At 44.9% G+C, this 19,338-nt stretch overlaps 1 protein-coding gene across 3 annotated transcripts in view; it reads left to right on the top strand.

Annotated features, from left to right (window-relative positions):
• Positions 1 to 255: 255 nt before the first annotated feature.
• Positions 256 to 19,338, top strand: part of pdgfra (platelet-derived growth factor receptor, alpha polypeptide) — a 57,322-nt gene continuing 38,239 nt past the window's right edge. The window contains exon 1 of one of the 3 annotated variants that reach the window (XM_087988127.1): positions 256 to 521. The gene's annotated coding sequence lies outside the window, so the exon portion shown is untranslated. Of the gene's footprint in view, positions 522 to 5,873; positions 6,350 to 6,866; positions 7,171 to 19,338 lie in introns of those variants that run through there. The other 2 variants (XM_043690827.2, XM_043690838.2) reach the window with 2 other exon arrangements.

Here is a 19,338-nt window from a genome sequence, read left to right on the forward strand (position 1 = left end):
CATTAGAACCCTTTAAGAACATGACCTCTTCCTTTTTAAGGCAGCAAAGAGGATAAATGTTTTCTCTCAGATGTCATTAAACAATGAAATTCTCTTCCTTAGAGACTGGGCCATTGAATTCACATCGCAGCCACATCAATTATGATCTTATTGAATGGCAGCAGGCTCGAAAGACCGAATGGCCTATTCCTGCTGCTAATTAAATGTTCTTGTCTTCCGACGTCCATGTCTCTGCCGGACTCATGCGCCCTCTGCTGGTTCTAATCTGACTACATTGAACAGTGCCCGCAATCGCCGCTAGAGCTGGGCTTTACTGGACTTTGGGCGACCTCGCCTTGGGTTTACTCAATACAACTGTCTCTGTTCATTTTCTGCTGAACAATAACAGCGAAACACTCTGCGTGGGCATGCCATTAGTTTCGGCACCGCGAAAGACAATGCCTTTTAGGATTGAGAAAACGGATAAAACTGAATGAAGATAAGCAAAGTCTAACGGAATTTGTCGACGAAGGCATAAGGATGTAAACCATATATTTAATTATGCATGTGTCCGTCTTTCTGCCTGTTTTAATGAACTATTTCTTGTGCAATCAATTTCACGATAAAAAGTTGCAATTTGCAGTTGCGTCTGCATTTTGATATGAAACAAAGTCACCTCTGTGGCTGAGAACATGTTTCAAATCGAAATGGCAGTCCGCTGAGGACACATTCCAATAGACAAGAGACCACAAAGCGGGAGTCCGCTTGGCTCCTTATCAGTTGTCTGTTGTCTCGTCTCCTTCTTTTGTTGGATTGGATTTTGCAAAGAACTAGGGTAAACACAATTTCTAAATGGATTCACCCATTGTATAACCAGATTAATTACATCAATTCGCATAAAAATCACTGTGAACGTACAATGGTTCATTGCCAAAGTTATGCAATTAACCCAGAGTTTTCTCGGATTTTGTGATGGCGCGGGTATTTAGCGCTAGGATGAGTCGGGGGCTAGAATTTTTCTACTAGGGAATAACAGATTAAACAATGCGCTGCTGGCAGGTCAGAATGCCGTGGTTCTCGGAGGCAACCATGTTAGTCACCCAGAAATGTGGCAAGCTCAGCAATGCCATTGTCTTGACATTGCTCACTCAAACTCTCGATTTTGCTGCTCTATTAAACAGGCCCTGGGCTGTTAGAAACCCTGGGTTATAGCTCTGGTTACTGCGCTGCGCTTACTTCTATTAATATCAAAGTACAAAGTGTAAAATATCTTTCAAATTGAAAAAGAAGTCATTGTAATTATTAGGCAACTCATTGTAACGAAACATGATTTGTCTACCGGTTTCCATATTAATATTTTGACACAGGTATCGCTTTGGCTTGGGCAACAGTGGTTTTTGATTAATCAGGGGCGGCCACATCCCGTGGCTGAATAAGAATAATTCTGTGAGTTTTTGATAGTCACGATGACATGTAGCTCCTCGACGCTGGGATATTTCTCCTAGCTACCTGTCAGAGTCAATGTTGTCGATCTCTCTTGTCTGTCTCTGGCGCTCGCTGCCTCCATCCACCTATCACCATGTTCCTTGCGACTTCGGTTTCATCACCAATTACCTGTGAATTGTATTCCCCCTGCTGCTTTTCCATATGAAAAGTAATTCAGGGAATGCTGCATTTTACACCAGTTGTGGCGTTCTGCTCAGCTCAAGTCAGCCTGGAGTGGCAAGGAGTTGGGCAGGGCTCGGGTTTTTAACCTGAGCTTCCAGGCGAGATAGGCAACACAAGCTGTTCTTCCATCAAAGCTGGGCTTGAGGTGTGAGCTGGCCACATGTAGAGCCTGCGGTACAGGGTTCTACCGCAGTCTACAGACCAAGAGAAACCCTTTCACATTTCTCCACCAAGTTGCGCTCCGTTTGGCTTAACGCTGGGTTGAAAATTGATTACCAGCTCTCTGGTAATTTTATTACACTCCCAGGACTTCAGACTTATTGTAGATTTTTTGAAAAAGATAACTTTACGAGTGCGTTCAATAAATATGAATCAATGGAAACACAAATGGTTGAAGAGAAAATAGTATTAACGAATGATAAAGCAGTTTACACTGAAGAGTTACCCAGTGACCAGGGTGACAGTAGGATGAGTTCGATGGACAGAGTGGAAGATGACCTTTTCTCATTTCCCATTCCAGCGTGTGTTCTAACCCGAACTGACATGAAAAGCTCCCGCTTTTTAAAGATTGACTTCGTGACTGTGCAATACCCAAGGTATTGATGAGAGCAGGTGGCACATACCGAGTTCCGGCTGGTCGCCTGTGTTTCTGAAGAAAGCAGGAGGTGAAAGATGCAATGCAAAATTGGTCCAGCAAAATGCCGTGGATGTGTTCGATTATGTTGTTCATCTGCAGTGAAATGTTCATGAACGACACAGTTAAGTCGGGGAATGTGCCAGCGAGAGAGAAAATCAGTTCACTGCCGTTGCAAATGAAGGGAACTTTTGTGTTCAGGAGGAGCCTTACAACGGCAAGGTACAAGTCAAACAACACACTCAAGTGAAGGTACCAAACCGACCGGTCACTAAGACTGAACCGGACCGAGTGTGGTCATAGAACAAAACTCACACACTGGGACTAATTGCTATAAACGTCCAGCACCAGTTTGTGAAACTCGAGTTTGAACGCCGGGATGAAAACCAGCGGAAGTCTCGGCTTTCGGAGCAGTTCGCGACATCAAAGACTCCGCTCACAGCTCAGCCCAAACCGTCAGGCTACACCAAAACAAACCCCGCACCTCCCCGGCAACTCCATACCGAGGAAAATATCTCCCGTGAACGACACTCCCAGCAGGGGGTCGCGGGGGACTGAATTTCATAGAGCACACTGAACAAACACAAGCCAGCGGTTGATAGACTGGCCCACAGATTGGACCTTGATAACGGCCTGTTATCATTGCGAGAGGTCCTTTGGTGACATACGGTGAGGGGAGTTGGGACAGTCAGTGAGCCATCCACGGGCACATATGGTGTGCATTTGAACGCTTTCCACTAGAGGGGAGCCTGATAAGAGACAAATAAACAAACAGACCTGTCACTTTGGGAGACATTTTCTTACCCTCCTCCAATACCCCACCTCCGCCGTACCCATTAGGACCACACAGATTCCGCTGTGCTCGCTGGGTTAATTGCCTTTCCCCAGTTTGATTCACCCCCCCCCCCCCCAGTAGGAGCAATGGAATCCAGCTGCTCTGACTGATCTACACCCTATCCTCCCCATACCCATCCCCCAAAAAAACCAGTGAGGGAGGACAAGATAAGGATTGCTTTCAACAGTAACTCTGGTCAAATGGTTTTCTCGGTCTCAGTTGGTGTCAGTTACACCGTCCCCTCATAAAGGCAAGACATTTGGTCTCTCATTGAATCCAATTAGCAGGTTCGTTACAATGAGAGTGATAATTGCTTTTTAGGCACAAAATCCTTTGGCCAAACTCCAAAACTTGCAAATAACCTCTTTCAGCAGGAAATCGGTATTTACTAAGTGTTCGTTAAGGAGCGCAAAGCGAAGGTTTTGGGACAGTAGGAGCAAATGACTGCAGATGCTGTTTTGAGCCTGGGAACGGGAGTTCGATAGATAACAGCAGCGACGCGCATTGCTGAGTGACAGGCACTGATCCCCCACTGAGGATGCACTGTGTTACCAACATATCGTAGCCTTGGCTCTCCAGGAGAGTGGGTTACTGAAGCAGAGTGCATGTTATGTCATGGAATGGAAAGGTCTTCATGGATTCATCCCCACCCAGACTGTTGGGTTAGGGTTTAGAATAAACCCAGACAAAGAGCATGTTTAGATTAGGCCAATTGGAGTTGTGTGGACACAAAACTTCCCATGATAACGAGGTTGTGATCTCACTATGACACATCTGTCCGCAGCTGGATTGATCCATGTGCAATACCGTCGACACGCCGTCTATCTTTCTGTCTTATTTCGGGGGAAAAAAAAACCCGCCCAATCCAGGCGAATGCTTCGCCAATATATCTGCACATAGGTTGGAAATCTCCCGTTCAAAACCGTAACTCTTGCCCTGGGTTTGGTGGGTATTATTCTAACACCCACAGAGGTGGTTCCACTGCGTTTCTGGCGCCCAGACGGGGGTCTTCTACACTGGCCACTAGAGCAACCTCAGCTCCTGGGGTCAGACAATTTCCCCGGCCAAACTTGCAATCTTGCCAACCTCTATCTCCAACCAGCCCAATAGCCCGTGAACATCTGCCTGGGGACGAGCGGGCGGGGGTTGATGGTGTGCCTCTCGCTCGGAGAAGCTGAAAGTGCATTCTCCATCGCTGCCTGGAGATTCAGACTGGTGTGCACCGAGCCGGACTCACAGCCAGCTCGGCTGCTCGCTCTGAGCTGCCCTGCTCCCCATAACCCCCTCCTTCCCTCCAGGTCAGTGCGCGGAGGGGGTGACCCTTGTGTTGAAACACTGTTTTGGAGTCATTCAGCAACAGACGGCTCACCTTCACTTTGCATCAAGTTTAATCTGCGCTTGACCTCCATCCATGTATTCATCATTCCCGACAAAGTCAATTATCTGGACGTTTGCAAGAGCCAGCAATGGTTTCCAAGTTGCAATCAATTGACTCAAACTATTACTCGGTCTGCCTACTGATGTACACCCAAACCCTTACAATCTCAGGCTCAGACGTGTAAATGTGATATAACTGACCAGAGTGGCTTCTTATAGGTATTTGATTGCTTACAAGCTAACGCAGTTGGTGGTGAAACAATAAACTCAGGTAATTTCTTAGTTGGAAAAATAGCTAAGTGTGTCACCAACATAAGGGTGAAAAGATGACTGAAAGGAGCGAGAAACGCGCAGGAAACAAGAAAAACGGATTAGAAAGGGAGAGGGGCTGTAAAAATACAAAATACAAAGAGCTCGATCTTTTTCCCTTTTGAAAGGCCAGTCTATCGATCAGTGCATATACCGTCACTGATAGTTTATAGACACGCTCTTATTTTCATCAAACACATTTAAATGTTATCTCAGATGGATAGGAGACTAGTTCTTTCGGGATAATACGGTATGTCGGAGCATCCAGAAACAAGAGGCTCCCCAGTTTGGCCTCGCTGTTGCCTCCAATGATTTCCTGAAGCACATATGGAAGTAATATTTGGCCTGTTCACTCCCAGCGCTGAAGATATATTACTGCAGCTAGCGGCTGGAGGCAAGATGAGAAACAGCAGCGAGCTACAACAACAACAAATAACAGGGGAACCATCAAACCCGCTCTTTGCAGCGGACACTTAGTGTTGGCACATACTCTGCACAATTGTTTCTCACCCTGCCACGCTTCCTTCAATGTTTACTCCCCCTCCACCCCCTCTACTTTCTTAGTCCCAGCTGATTTGACCCTACTGGAGAAGGAGAGGGGACTGAGCCCGTTAGACAAACAAACATGTCAAACCGACCTGCTCATGCGACCAGTTTGGGTTTTGAAATGCAAAGAGAGCAGGCGATCTAACCTCACCCCAAGGAACAGACCAAGGGCGCCTCCTACCTTCACTGGTCAACATTGCACGAAATTGGTCATTACACGAAACGATCCGTTTACAACATAATTATTTCATTTTATCCAGTGTTTGGGAATGCCTTCTGTTTTCTATAATCCTAAATCAAAACACTTTACAAATTTATTGTGGTTGATAACGTTCAGTAAGATATTAAAAAAAAACTATCTCTGCTCCCTCCCCCCCCCCCCACAACCTCCCCAAATAAACCTCTGGCCAATTATCCCCAAATCTCAACCCATTTTCATTTGAGTGACACGAGCACTAACAACGTAAGTGTCCCATTGCATTGGTACTGCGCACAGATCGCGAACAATTCAGCCGCGTTTAACACTCATTGGGAGTTCATTCATAAAGACCAGCCATCCTTCCGTAAGCATATTCTCAGCACGGACGGAGGGGGTGCAACTGGGGGGAGAGGGAGAGAGAAAAAAACATTTTCGTCCATATAAAACTTTCTTCAAAAAGCACATATGGCAATTTTCTGAACAAGACAGCCCTGGTGTGACTTGCCCTGCGTGGATAAGAGTTTGGAAAGGCTAGCCTCCACCGTCTGAAGCCAGCAGCGCACCAAGAGCCGCCCGCCAGCTCCGGACTCTTATTCTGAAGCGACTACAGGGGCTTCATTTCCTGACAGTTATTTACTTAAAGCAGATGATTAGTTTTTTTGGAAGGATGGACTGCAACATTGAATCAATTACAAGTCGCCTTTCTCTGAGCCATTAAACAATCTGAGCCCAGCTCCAGAGTGAAACGTACATGCTGCCCAGGTTTGGAATAGAAATTGGTGGATTTACCACTTTTCACAAGGTAAGGGGCAAACCAGTCGGGTTATTAAAGGCGGGTTGTGGGGTGTGTGTGTGGGTGGGTGGGGGGTGGTGGTGTTTAAGTAGGGTGGGGGCCCCGTTTTATCTCCTTGTGTAAAACCCGCTAGTAAAGAGCTCTGGGGTTCCAGACGACAATGCAGATTGTTCCCAGGTCCGCTTCTGCAGGTTCGCCCCTGATCTAAAGGGGCACAGCATCTTAGAGACCTGGAGAATTGTTGGTACTTTATTCTGTGCGAGTCCGTGTTCATATCGTCGATTGTTCTTAGAAGGTTGTTGGCTTTGGCAAGGGATTGTGTGCGAAAGGGGTGCTGTTCATTGACTTGAGTGCGTGTTGGAGTTTAGAAGTGAGCGCCTGAGAGTGTTTGGCAATGTGAGAGCGGGACCGGTGATAGAGTGAGGGAGCGGAGCGGCTCTCTGCACGGTCTCGGCTCACCATAGCCGGACCCGCTGCAAGTTCCCTTGGCCAACCGGCCGCAGACTGATGACTCCATTGCGTAAAGCCCATAATGACAAACACATTGGCGCTGGATGTGGGAGCCACCGGTAACTTGCGTCAGGGATTTAAGGAATTTCGAACGAAGTAGAGGCTTTTTTTCCCCCTCTCTCTTTTCCTGGGAATACACCGCTATCCTGGGATTGAGGGTGGCGGAGGGAGAGATTTGGGGACTGTACAGGAGTTCTGGCGTGCGGATGAATCACGTAAACAGGAAGGAGGGAGAAGTGTGCCAACAATCCGCGAGGAAGCAATTTCGGGAGGTTTTCGCGAAACTTGCGAGAGAGGAAGGTAGCAGCAGGACAAGCGAGGTAGGAATCAATGTGTTATTTCAGCAACATCTCCCAGCCTTCGTTTATTTTAAAACAAATTGTTACTTTCTACATCACCTCGCTGTAGTTAGACTCACTCTCGGGAAAACTGATCATTTTAATCATTTCATGTATTAAACCTTCTTCAGTTCTGGAAGAGACTGAACTGTAAAACTTAGGACTTTTTTCCAATTCTCGCTGGAGCTGTCTTTTCCCACTCGCTCTCTCAGCACTTGCCCTCTTTACCCCCCCCCCCCCCACTCCGTGTCCTCTATTCTCTCTGTCGTTCCCCCTGCCCCCGCCCCCCCAACCCCCCACCCCCCGGGTCTTACAGCTGTACTCTATTAGAAATTTCCCTGATCTGCTGGTACTGGATTTTTCTCAAAGCAGACATGCATCCGATCTGCCCTTTGCCCAGCTCGGTGTGCCCGCTGCTATCTGTTGCCCAGGAACTCTCCCTTAAGTGTCTGTGTCCCCGCTCCCCCCCCCCCCCCAGCCCACTTCCCGCCTGTCGCCAGGGGCTTGCTCCGGAGATTGTGAAGGGGCAGACGGACGGGTGGGTCAGCAACCAGTTGGCCCGAAGCTCTTCATCAGACGTGCCAAAGGCCAGTGGGAGGACTGTAGCCCCTACTGGGTGGGTGGCACTGAACTGGTTCAGAGGAGCGCAGAGAGAGAGAGAGCAAGGCTAGGTAGCTGGCACTTTAATTAGTCAATTAATTCTGACTGAGTTTTGGAACGTCTGTAACAATGGGCCTTCTGTAAGACTATCTTCTATAGAAACCACTCCTGTCGCGGGGAAATCCTTTCTGTTTCCCTCTCTAATCCTTTTATGTTTGTAGTGGTTCTCAGTTCTGCTCAAGATTCAGTGTCTTTTTCATGAGCCGAGCTGCTGCTGAGGTGAGATTTTCGCACGGATTCAGCCGGGGGAGGGTCTCCCAAAGATTTCGAGATGTTCGCCTTGCAGAGGCGACTTTATTCACATTGCCAGCTCCCAGGAGCCCTGCAGGGGTTTGGATGGAGCAGAAGAGAGGATGCGCTTTGCCCAATAACTTCTCCTGGGCTTCCCAGGGATTTGGTGGCGAAACCTGGCGCTAGTTTGGAGCTGTCTCCTCCTCACCACGGAGTCTGCTCCCCGTTTTGCTGCACTCGGGGAGTTACACTTTGAGGGCGCTTTGCGGAACCTGATAAATAACCTCAGGCTTTTGAACTAGCTCTTCCACTGCGACGTCCCAAAAGCACATTCTGTGCAATAAACGAAGCTGGTTATTCAGGGGAAGCTACTGTGCTGCAGCCAAGCTGCGGGTGTTACTGAACGGCCTGCAGTCGATCACCCAGGTCCCTGACTCCTGTAGCTCGGAGGCAACTCAAGTGTTCATCAATTTTTTTTCTCTTTTATCTTCAAACTTCGCTTGGGATGAGGAATACTGAATGCTGAATGTAAATGCTGGATGCACACCTTGCTGTTCCTCTCTCAACTTGGCAAGCATTAAAAGTGGCATCACATCGGTAAGGCAAACGATGGCCTCCCGCAGATGACAAAACTGGGTGTATGTGCTATACTTTTTCCACTACTAGACCCTACTTCGGGGACTCGTGTGTGGGTGTGTGTATTCGTTAAAAAAAACTACACCGACTTAAAGCTCTCTCAGCAGCGCCCTTATCTACACAAATATGTATGTAAATACAAGCCCACGTGTGCATCTAGCACCCCCTATAGACCAGAGGAGAAATGCAGATGGGATTGCACGAAAATAAATCATTTACGCCCCTCTTGTTTCCCGCTGACTGCCAATAAATGGTAATAACTAGATTTCAGGAAGTAACATTCCCAGGGGGAGATTTGAATTGACAAGGATTGGTTCCAGTCATTGTTGTCTGTGTGATCCCACAATGAGATTGTTAACTCTTGTCTCGAATGGAGCAGGGATACACCCAGGGGCTTCTCATTCTGAAAGTAGACCCTGGCAGAATCTCCGGATATGGTGCCCTCAATGCTCTGGCCAGTTCCAACAAAGCCAAACAAGAGAAGTCGAACAAAACTGCAATGTTAAGTCATTAACAGAACGATGTTGACAATGGGATGACTGAAATTGCCTCTCTCGTGCTGCAGCACCAATTTGTTGGTCTGGACGTATGCTCAGTGCAGACCTGTATATTTCATTCAGTATATCGAAACACAAATAGTTTAAACCATATTGAAAATTCTAAAAATCTGGCGTGTTTCACTGGACTTTGTTTGAGTGAGAATCCTACTTTCACGATCTTGGTTGTATTGGAGAGCCACGCTTTGGCTCGAAGGAAGAATGCAATAATTTCATGGTAATCCCATAGCGCCAGGGTCTCTGAAAGCGGTTGATGTTTGTAAACAACCCTGCTTATTATATACTTATTACTTTAGTTAACCTTCATTTAAAGGACAGAGTACTTTAAACTAAAATAGCCACACACACTTCCTCTCCAAGGCTATGTTTTAAAGTGGGGAAATGCTTCCATTTATTCAAACTTTAATTTCAGGGCTAACATTATGGAAAAGTTATTGCTCTACGCAAATAACCTCTAGATTTGGAAAGCCCTTTTCTTGTGAAATCGAATTCCCAAGAAATATTCGTATTTTTGTTTTGCTCTCTTGTGCAAACGTTTTCCGTTATCCATCATCTGATACAGAGAGTAAGGATGAAAACTTACGTTTTTCCTGTTTGTTTTATCTGGAAATCTGATGTGCTAAATATTTCAAGAAATGAATAACCAGATTAATTCGAAATCGTTCAAAGAAAATATATTTTACTTATTGAACAGGGCTATTGTTAGTATGCTGCCCTTAATGTGATCTTAGTGTGATGATTTTGCTTTTGGGCTTGTTGTTTTTGGATGGGAGTTTGGATAACAATGTAACATGTTGCTTCCTTTTACAGAGGCAAAGGTTATTATAAACTGCAAACAGTAGCATTCCACGTTTGGAAAAAAAGCACAAAATTACAGTGTTGAAAGTAAATATATACAGCAAAATATACAGTTAGAGTTGATGTTGTGTATGTGTAAAGGAGTTTTGTGCGTCTACTGCCTTTCTAAATGATAGGGTGGGAGTGAGTTTTGGACCTGAATTGTTCAGACAACACCCTGCTGCAGGCCGCTGGTCAGTGGAGACACAGTGCCCCCTGCCGACAAGTCCCGTATAACATCATACAGGACAACTCATCCCCTTTATACTCTTAGGTACGATTTTTTACTCCGCAATCAACTGATAATGGAGCAGCGCTCAGAACGCTAGTGCTTCGAAATAAACCTGTCGGACTATAACCTGACGTTGTGTGATTTTTAACCCTAGTCCAACACCCACATCTCAAAATCAGGTCCAGCAAGTTTATTTGGAGCGCTGCTCCTTCATCAGATGGTTGTGGAGTATAAGATGTAAGACACAGAATTTATAGCAAAAGTTTACAGTATGATGCAGCTGAAATGATATATTGAAAAGGACCTGGATTGTTTGTTAAATTTCCCATCTTTTAGAATGACCATGTTTGTTTCAGTTCCTTCAAATGTAAATCACAGAACTTTTTTTAAAGTTACATTCTCAAGTGAATGTTAACAATAGGTGCCATGTCAGCTCAGATAATGCATTGAAGGTGTGAGTTAAAGTCTGTCTGTCTGTGTCCCAATGTTTAGGTTGATTCCATTTCGAAAAAAAGGGATTTACGTGGAATCTTGCAGTTTTTGAACAAAATGATATGCAATTCTGCAAGTACAAATTCACCCCACAAACTTATATTGTTGGTATGTGCATGTGTTTGGGGGGGTGGGGGGGAGGTGAGGGGCAGGTGTGAGTGTTTGTGAGAGTGTGTGTATAAAGGGATAAAGTCTGTGAAAGGGTGTGTGTGTGGGTGTGAGTGTATGAGAGACACTTTGTGTATGAGAAAGGGTCTGTGTGAGTGTATGGATCTGTAGGACTGTGTGTGTGTGCGCACGCACGTGTGTGTATAGTGTAGTGCGGCCACCTGTTGTGTGACATGAACCCAAGGTCTCAGTTAAGGCCATCCCCATGCGTACCAAACTTGGCTATCAGCCTCTGCTCAGCCACTTTGTCCCGAAGTCTGCCATGGAGGATGGTCACCCAAAGGTCTGAAGTCGAATGTCCCAGACCACTGAAGTGTTCCCCAACTGGGAAGGAACACCCCTGCCTGGTGATTATTGTGCGGTGCCCATTCATCCGTTGCTATAGTCTGTGGAAACAGTGGAAGGAGAGGTTGCAGTTACTGGAGCTCATTAAGAATTGTATTTACCCTGTTGTCTTGTTCCAGGAATAGGGGAGGATTGCTGAGTCCATCAGCACAATGGGAGTGTGTTCAGGGCAGATTTGCTGAGAGACAATCGTTGTTGATTGGTTTTTCACTGGGTCCCATTGTATCAATCGGGAGTGCTCAGCATGACAGCAGCTCTCTGATTGGCTCCATGGGCAGGCAGACAGTCTATGTGTGAACAATACAATGGCAGAAAACCTCCAGTGTCTGAAAGGACAACATCACCTACTACTTTGCAGAAAGCTAACAAAGAAGTTGAAAATAGCTAGCTATTTTTACTCACCTTTTGCATGTAAGCTGCTGCTTGAAACAGAGTGACTGAAAGACTGAACAATTAGCATGTCAACGACCCTGTGTCTGCACTAAGGAACTTGGAAAAGAGAAGACCGGAGGTTAAAAGGACTTGGAAGATGCAAAATGGCTCCTCAATGAATCCTGTGGACTTGTGCTACTGAACAGTGAACCCCTTTTTTCCCTCACTTGTAACTTTTGTTTAATTAAAAAAAAACAGAAAACTGCTGGACAAACTCAACAGATCTGGTGGATAAGTTATTTCACACACAAAATGGGAACTCTATTTATTTCTCCATGATTGGTGCTGGACTTGATATTCTCCACCAGGAATTTTTATTTTTATTTCAGAATTCCAATCCCTGTTGCTTTTCTCGATGTTTTATTTGTCTAGGTCTGTCTGATTGTGTGTATAGGAATTTAAGAAGTAGAGTTTGAGTTAAGATGTTATAAACTGATAAATCATATTTTATTTGCTTGTGATTAGAATTGGTTTATTGTAATAAATAGTAATTTCTTGTTAAGTACAGAAGCTAAGTGTTTTCTGCTATCCCAAGTTTGCAAGACAGGCAAATTTGGAACTTTGAGGGATTTGAAATCTTTAGCTTTTGTAATGATCTTGGGAACAGTGGGATTTGAGTATCAGAGTGCTTTCAGAAATAGATTGTGACTCTATATGTAATTGAGCTAATTTACAATCTGCAACAATTTACAACAATTTGTCTGAAAACACAGATGGTAGAAGTTAAGAAATTATCTAAATTTACCTAGGATTGGAGTGCGGGCAACTGGATGTGGCCATCTTATGAGGAAAGGTTGCGTAGACTGGGCCTGCATTCATTGGAATTTCAAAACAAGAGGAAGGGATCTTATTGAGATCCTGAGAGGACCTGACAGGATGGATGAGGAAAGGATGTTTCGCCTTGTGGGACAGACTAGAACTAGGGGGCACCATTTAAAACTAATGGGTTTCATATTTAAAATGGAAATGAGGAAAATAAAACTTCTCTCAGAAGGTTGACCCTGTGGAACTCTTTTCCCTAGAGATTGATGGAAAGAGTGCCATTGAATAATTGTAAGGCAGAGGCAGATGGATTCAGCAAGTCAGAGGTTGTTGGGAGGAGTCAGGAATGTGGAGTTGAGGCTACAATTAGAGTAACTATGATCTATTGAATGGCAGAGCAGACGTGAGAGGGTGAATAGCCTACTCCTTCTGATATTACACATGCTTATATGTAGAATAATTCAATGCCACCGAAACTTCTGAAATCACTAGCCCTTTGAAACCCTCCAAACACAGATCTATAATTCTGACATTTAAAAACAGCAGAATGGCATATAAGGATAACACAATATTGCCAGTTCAGAGAAGGGTCACTGGACTTGAAATGTTAACTCTGTTTTCTCCCCACAAAAGCTGCCAAACCTGCTGAGTTTCTTCAGCAGTTTCTAATTTTGTTTCAGAATATTGCCCAAGTTTGATAGTTGTATGCATTTAACTGCTAGGTGCTGCAATCCAGCTGAGAGTTTTGGTCCTGTGTTCTAATGGTGCTCGAAGGTTTAACTGAGAAAGGATGTAGTATTGTGGATGCTGCACACTCAGGGTCCAGGGACCTTATAAGTATTCTCAATGTATTGCTTTCCAGGATTATAGTGAGAGAGACTTTCCTTTCTTTGCTGATAATCTGTAGAATAATTACAGATTAAATTATGTCAAGCACGATTTATACAGCAATGTGTAGAATTGTAGTTGGGGTGGGGCGTTTGTGGGTGGAGGGGGTGGTTGTGATTTTGTATTTTTGCTGTAATCGGGAGTTAAAGCAGGTAATCAGGAGAAGAGGATGAGACAAAATTCACACCCCATTAGTATAGGCACATTTACCAGTGTTTCTAAGTGAAATGTAACATATCATAAAAGCTTAAGATTTTATGAAAAATTCCTAACATTTCCTTGCATCTTGTTGTCAAATTCTGTTTGATAATGCTCCCATGAAGCTCTTTGTGGTGTTTTAGCAGGATAAAATTGTGAGGTAAATGGGAGTTGCTGTTGATTCATGTTATGTTATTTGAATAAACTTCAATAAACACAACCTAATACTATTATAATGAATTTGAATTTCTACCCTTACGTCTTTCATCTCTCCCAATCATACACACTGTTTTATTATGAAAATACACAAATCAACCAATTACAGGAATTATATATTACCTAACTATAGGGCTGTGGAGTGGTAGAGCCCAGATACCTCCCCAGTGGCAAGCTTGATTGTTATCAGACCCTTACTATGGCAGGACATTTCTACATTTAATAAATGAAAATATAGATAGATTTTGTATGAATAAATTAATCACAACATACCTAAGACTATTTAGGATTGAGGTGAAGAGCAGTTACTCCAGCCAGAAAGTGGTGAGCCTGTGGAATTCTCTGCCACAGAAAGTGACTGAAGCCAAACCATCGAATGTTTTCAAGAATGATTTAGATGTATTTCTTAGGACTAAAAGAATCAAAAGGTATGTGGAGAAGGTGGGAACAAGGTTGCATGGTTATAGAGCTTAAAAAATGGTGGCAAAGGATAAGAATTGCAAGGCTCTGAGAATTACAGGATGACTCAGTGCTCAGCAAGTTTTGCTGCATTTATTTATTGCCTGTAATACTTCCGGCTGCAGTAATGATCACAGATGTAATCATCACTATACTTCTCTCGATCCAGTAGAGGAGGGCGTTTGGGAGTTGAGGGAGTAAGGTTGCATTGCGGCCATTCTTCTTAACATCAGGGCCTGTCTCTCCTGAAAACTATCTGGCTGTGCCTGGGAAAACATGCCCTCTGCAGGAAAGGAAGTCAAGCCTGGTATCTGCACTTTATAAATGCAATTCATATTGTTTCCTTTTGCTCTGAGCTCCTTGTTTCTCTATCAGCACTTGCAGTGCATTATAGAGCAATGTGCCATAACTAGTAGAGGAGGTTGTTTGTTCTGGTCTAAGTATAATTAAGAGCTATTACCTAACTAGAACTGTTAGATACATCAGGCTATCGATCAAACACAATTTTAAATAAATGTTCTTAGTTTGCTATCATTAATATAGTTTATGTGTATAACTGTAAAAAGCCAAAGCAGGAATGCTGATCAGGAAAGTAGTCCCAGACAGCCAATTTCTTAATGCTCCTATCCAGTAATGTGATATTTTCTTTTAACAAGGAATGTGATCTTATATTTATAAACTAATGAAGTTTTTACTAAATGTCTGCAACAATTAGCCAGTAAAACAAAATAACAAATCCATATAGTCACCTATTTGCTTAAGGACTGCAATGATTGACAATTCCTGTACTTTTCCATATTTATCAAGCACAGTTTCCTCTTCAGTCCTTATTTTCCCTTTTCACAAAAAGACAATAATTGGGTCACCATTCTTCAAAGCAAGGAATGTATTAAACACATATCGGATATCACTACACAGAGATAAAAACTGTGCAAGTGTCTTTTTCCAGTTGATTACGTTGTAAGCTTTGATAATTGAATTTCTATGATGAGTAGAAGAAGTGAGAGAAGCCATAAAAGCAGGAGTAGGCCACTCAGCGCTTCAAGCCTGCTTCACCATTCAATCTGATTGTGACTCCATTTAAATGTCATATTCCTGCTTTCTCTCCATATCCCTTGATATCTTTAAAATCTAAACAATTATCTATCTCTTTCTTGAATATATTCAGTGGCTTGGCCTCCACAGCATTCTGTGATAGAGAGTTCCACAAGTTCACTACCCTTTGAGTGAAGAATTTTTCCCTCATTTCAGTCATAAGATGGTCTACCCTGTATCCTGAGTCTGAGTTCTCTGGTTCTTGAATTCCAATCTCGGGAAAACATCCTCTCTGATTTCAAACTGCCCAGCCTTGTCAAACGTATACAATTCTAACAGGGCTGAATAGATTTCTCCTGAGTGGAGTGTCTTGATTATGTGATGACCCAATATGGGAATTTTCTTTTAGAATTCATCGTATGCACAAGTTGGTATGTTATACAATCTCTTCCAACTGTGTGGTCATTGTAATATCTCTTCATCAGTGTATGCCCACATACACACTTTCTGCATTTACACAACACTTCCTGGGGTTTTCATGTTGCTGATTGCCCATACAAGGGTGTCCAATGCAGCAAGACATAGCAGTAAACCCAGAGTAAAATGATTGGGTTTTTTGAAACTAGATGCCAGAATGACCAGGTCAAAAACTGGCTCATACGCTTTAATCTTAAATATTCCAGCCAGCTCTGTCAAAGCTGCTCATCACAAAACTCTGCTGTCAGACCAAATACAAGGTAATAGCAGCATTTGCCAGCTTCCAGGTCTTCTGTATTTGACTTGCATTTTATATAGTGCTGATCAATAAATATGCAGTTAAATGCACCTAATCTGTTGAGCCACTTCACACTGACACAGTTAGTTCTTGCTTAATGTTGTGGTTGTCTTTCAGAAATATGCACCTGTAAAATAAACAATTTTTAAGTGGATTGGATTTTCCCATTAAAATCAATGTAAAATCTATAGTTCGGTCCTGTAGGATCTTTCTCATCAGAAAACAATTAAAATACTATACTCTGTAAATTGAAATAGTTAACAAAATTCCTGCATTTTGTATGTATAAAATTATAAAAGGAAATATTCTAATTCTTCTGACTTACCGCAACTCACTGCTACTCCAACTTGTTACCTCTCTCCCACTGCCTGAATGCTTGGTTCACCATCCCTCCCACTGTCTGACCCTCCTCCTCACCGTCCCCCCCACTCTAACCCTCCTCCTCACCATCTCCCCCACTCTTTCACCATCCTCCTCACCATCTCCCCCACTCTAACCCTCCTCCTCACCATCTCCCCCACTCTCACCATCCTCCTCACCATCTCCCCACTCTGACCCTCCTCCTCACCATCTCCCCCACTCTGACCCTCCTCCTCACCATCCCTCCCACTCTCTGACCCTCCTCCTCACCATCTCTCCTACTCTGACCCTCCTCCTCACCATCCCCCCCATTCTGACCCTCCTCCTCACCATCTCCCCCACTCTGACGCTCCTCCTCACCATCTACCCCACTCTGACCCTCCTCCTCACTATCTCCACCACTCTGACCCTCCTCCTCACTATCTCCACCACTCTGACCCTCCTCCTCACCATCTCCCCCACTCTGACCCTCCTCCTCACCATCCCTCCCACTCTCTGACCCTCCTCCTCACCATCTCCCCCACTCTGACCCTCCTCCTCACCATCCCTCCCACTCTCTGACCCTCCTCCTCACCATCCCCCAACTCGGTCCCTCCTCCTCACCATCCCCCCCACTCTGACCCTCCTCCTCACCATCTCCCCCACTCTCTCACCATCCTCCTCATCATCTCCCCACTCTGACCCTCCTCTTCACCATCTCCCCTACTCTCTGACCCACCTCCTCACCATCCCTCCCACTCTCTGATCCTCCTCGTCACCATCCCCCTCACCATCTCCCCCACTCTGACCCTCTCCCTCACCATCTCCCCACTCTGACCCTCCTCCTCTCCATCTTCCCCACTCTGACCCTCCTCCTCACCATCTCCCCCACTCTGACCCTCCTCCTCACCGTCCCCCCCACTCTAACCCTCCTCCTCACCATCTCCCCCACTCTTTCACCATCCTCCTCACCATCTCTCCCACTCTATCCCTCCTCTTCAGCATCTCCCCCACTCTGACCCTTCTCCTCACCATCTCCCCCACTCTGACCCTCTTCCTCACAATCTCCCCCACTCTGACCCTCCTCCTTACCATCTCCCCCACTCTGACCCTCCTCCTCACCATCCCTCCCACTCTGACCCTCCTCCTCACCATCTCCCCCACTCTCTCATCATCCTCCTCACCATCCCCCCTGACCCTCCTCCTCACCATCTCCCCACTCTGACCCTCCTCCTCACCATCTCCCCACTCTGACCCTCCTCCTCTCCATCTTCCCCACTCTGACCCTCCTCCTCACCATCTCCCCCACTCTGACCCTCCTCCTCACCATCCCTCCCACTGTCTGACCCTCCTCCTCACCATCCCTCCCACTCTCTGACCCTCCTCCTCACCATCTCTCCTACTCTCTGACCCTCCTCCTCACCATCTCTCCCACTCTCTGACCCTCCTCCTCACCATCTCTCCCACTGTCCTACCCTCCTCCTCACCTTCTCCCCCACTTTAACTCTCCTCCTCACCATCTACCCCACTCTGACCATCCTCCTCACTATCTCTCCCACTCTCTGACCCTCCTCCTCACCATTTCTCCCACTCTGACCCTTATCCTCACCATCTCCCTCACTCTGACCCTCCACACCATCTCTCCCACTCTCTGAGTCTCCTCCTCCTCATCTCCCCCACACTGACCCTCCTCCTCACCATCCCTCCAACTCTGACCCTCTTCGTCACCATCCCTCTCACTCACTGACTCTCCTCCTCACCATCTCTCCTACTCTGAACTTCCTCTTCACCACCTTTCCCACTCTCTGACCCTCTATTTACCATCTCTCCTGCACTCTCTGACCCTCTAGCTTGCTATCTCTTTGGTTCTTGGGAGAATTGCTGAGAGGATATGATGAGAAAATGGAAGAGTCACAATGATATGAAAAGTTAAGGAGGAGGAGACACCACCCTAAATAGTGCAGATTTGACTATGTGACTCTATGTCCAGCACCAAACAATATTGCTGTGAAAATCCCAATGCTAAATGTAAATTAACACCCTATTAACTGGGACATTGAAGTAGAACTTCTTAAAGAAGGACAGTTTTAAATTTGGGCATATTGTGCTGAATTTCCAGTTTAAATTTAGAATCAGAATCTGACCTGGACTGAAATAGCAAAGTAGTCCCTGGAGATGGAAGTCTCCACTTTCTAGTTCCTATCTTTAGCCCTTTAGGCAGAGGCATCTCATGTGCATGCCTAAGAGTTTCTTCCTCTATCACACTTTCAGCCACTGATTTTAAGACCCTGACTGCCTGCTGGGTGACAATTCTTTTGAACTACCCTTGAATAGTTTCACTTATTACTTTACCTAGCTATAGTTATTGCTGTCAAGGGAAATAGACCCTTCACAATTTTGCATATACAAATTAAATCTTACCTCAGTTTCCTCTGTTCTAAAGAAAGCAATCCATCCATCCAAACTTCTCCCATCGCTAAAATTCTCCATTCTTGGCAACATTTTTGTAAATCTTTCCTGTGTCCTCTCAAGCAGGATTGTATCCTTTCTGCAGTTGAGGGACCAGAGCAGAATATAATATTCTAGTTGTGGCCCCACTAGTGTTTTAGATGATTCTAGCATAACTTGCCTGCACTTCTACTCGTCGCTTTGACTTTTAAGGGAAAGCATCCCACATGCTACCTTACCATCATATCCACCTTTAGGGAAGCTACAAATGTGTAGTCCAATGGCTGTCTGTTCCTACATATTTCTCAGCATCCTACTCTATATGATGTATTCCCTTGACTTGTTTGACCTTCTCAAACAAACTCACAATTCTCTGGATTAATCATCTTTCTATCCATCTGATCAGATCTTTGATGTCTTCCAGTCATTTTTCGCTTTCA

The sequence above is a fragment of the Chiloscyllium plagiosum genome, unplaced genomic scaffold (genome assembly GCF_037043375.1).
Source record: "Chiloscyllium plagiosum isolate Xiang-an unplaced genomic scaffold, Cpla_swu_hap1 HiC_scaffold_1, whole genome shotgun sequence".
NCBI classification, from domain to species: domain Eukaryota; kingdom Metazoa; phylum Chordata; class Chondrichthyes; order Orectolobiformes; family Hemiscylliidae; genus Chiloscyllium; species Chiloscyllium plagiosum.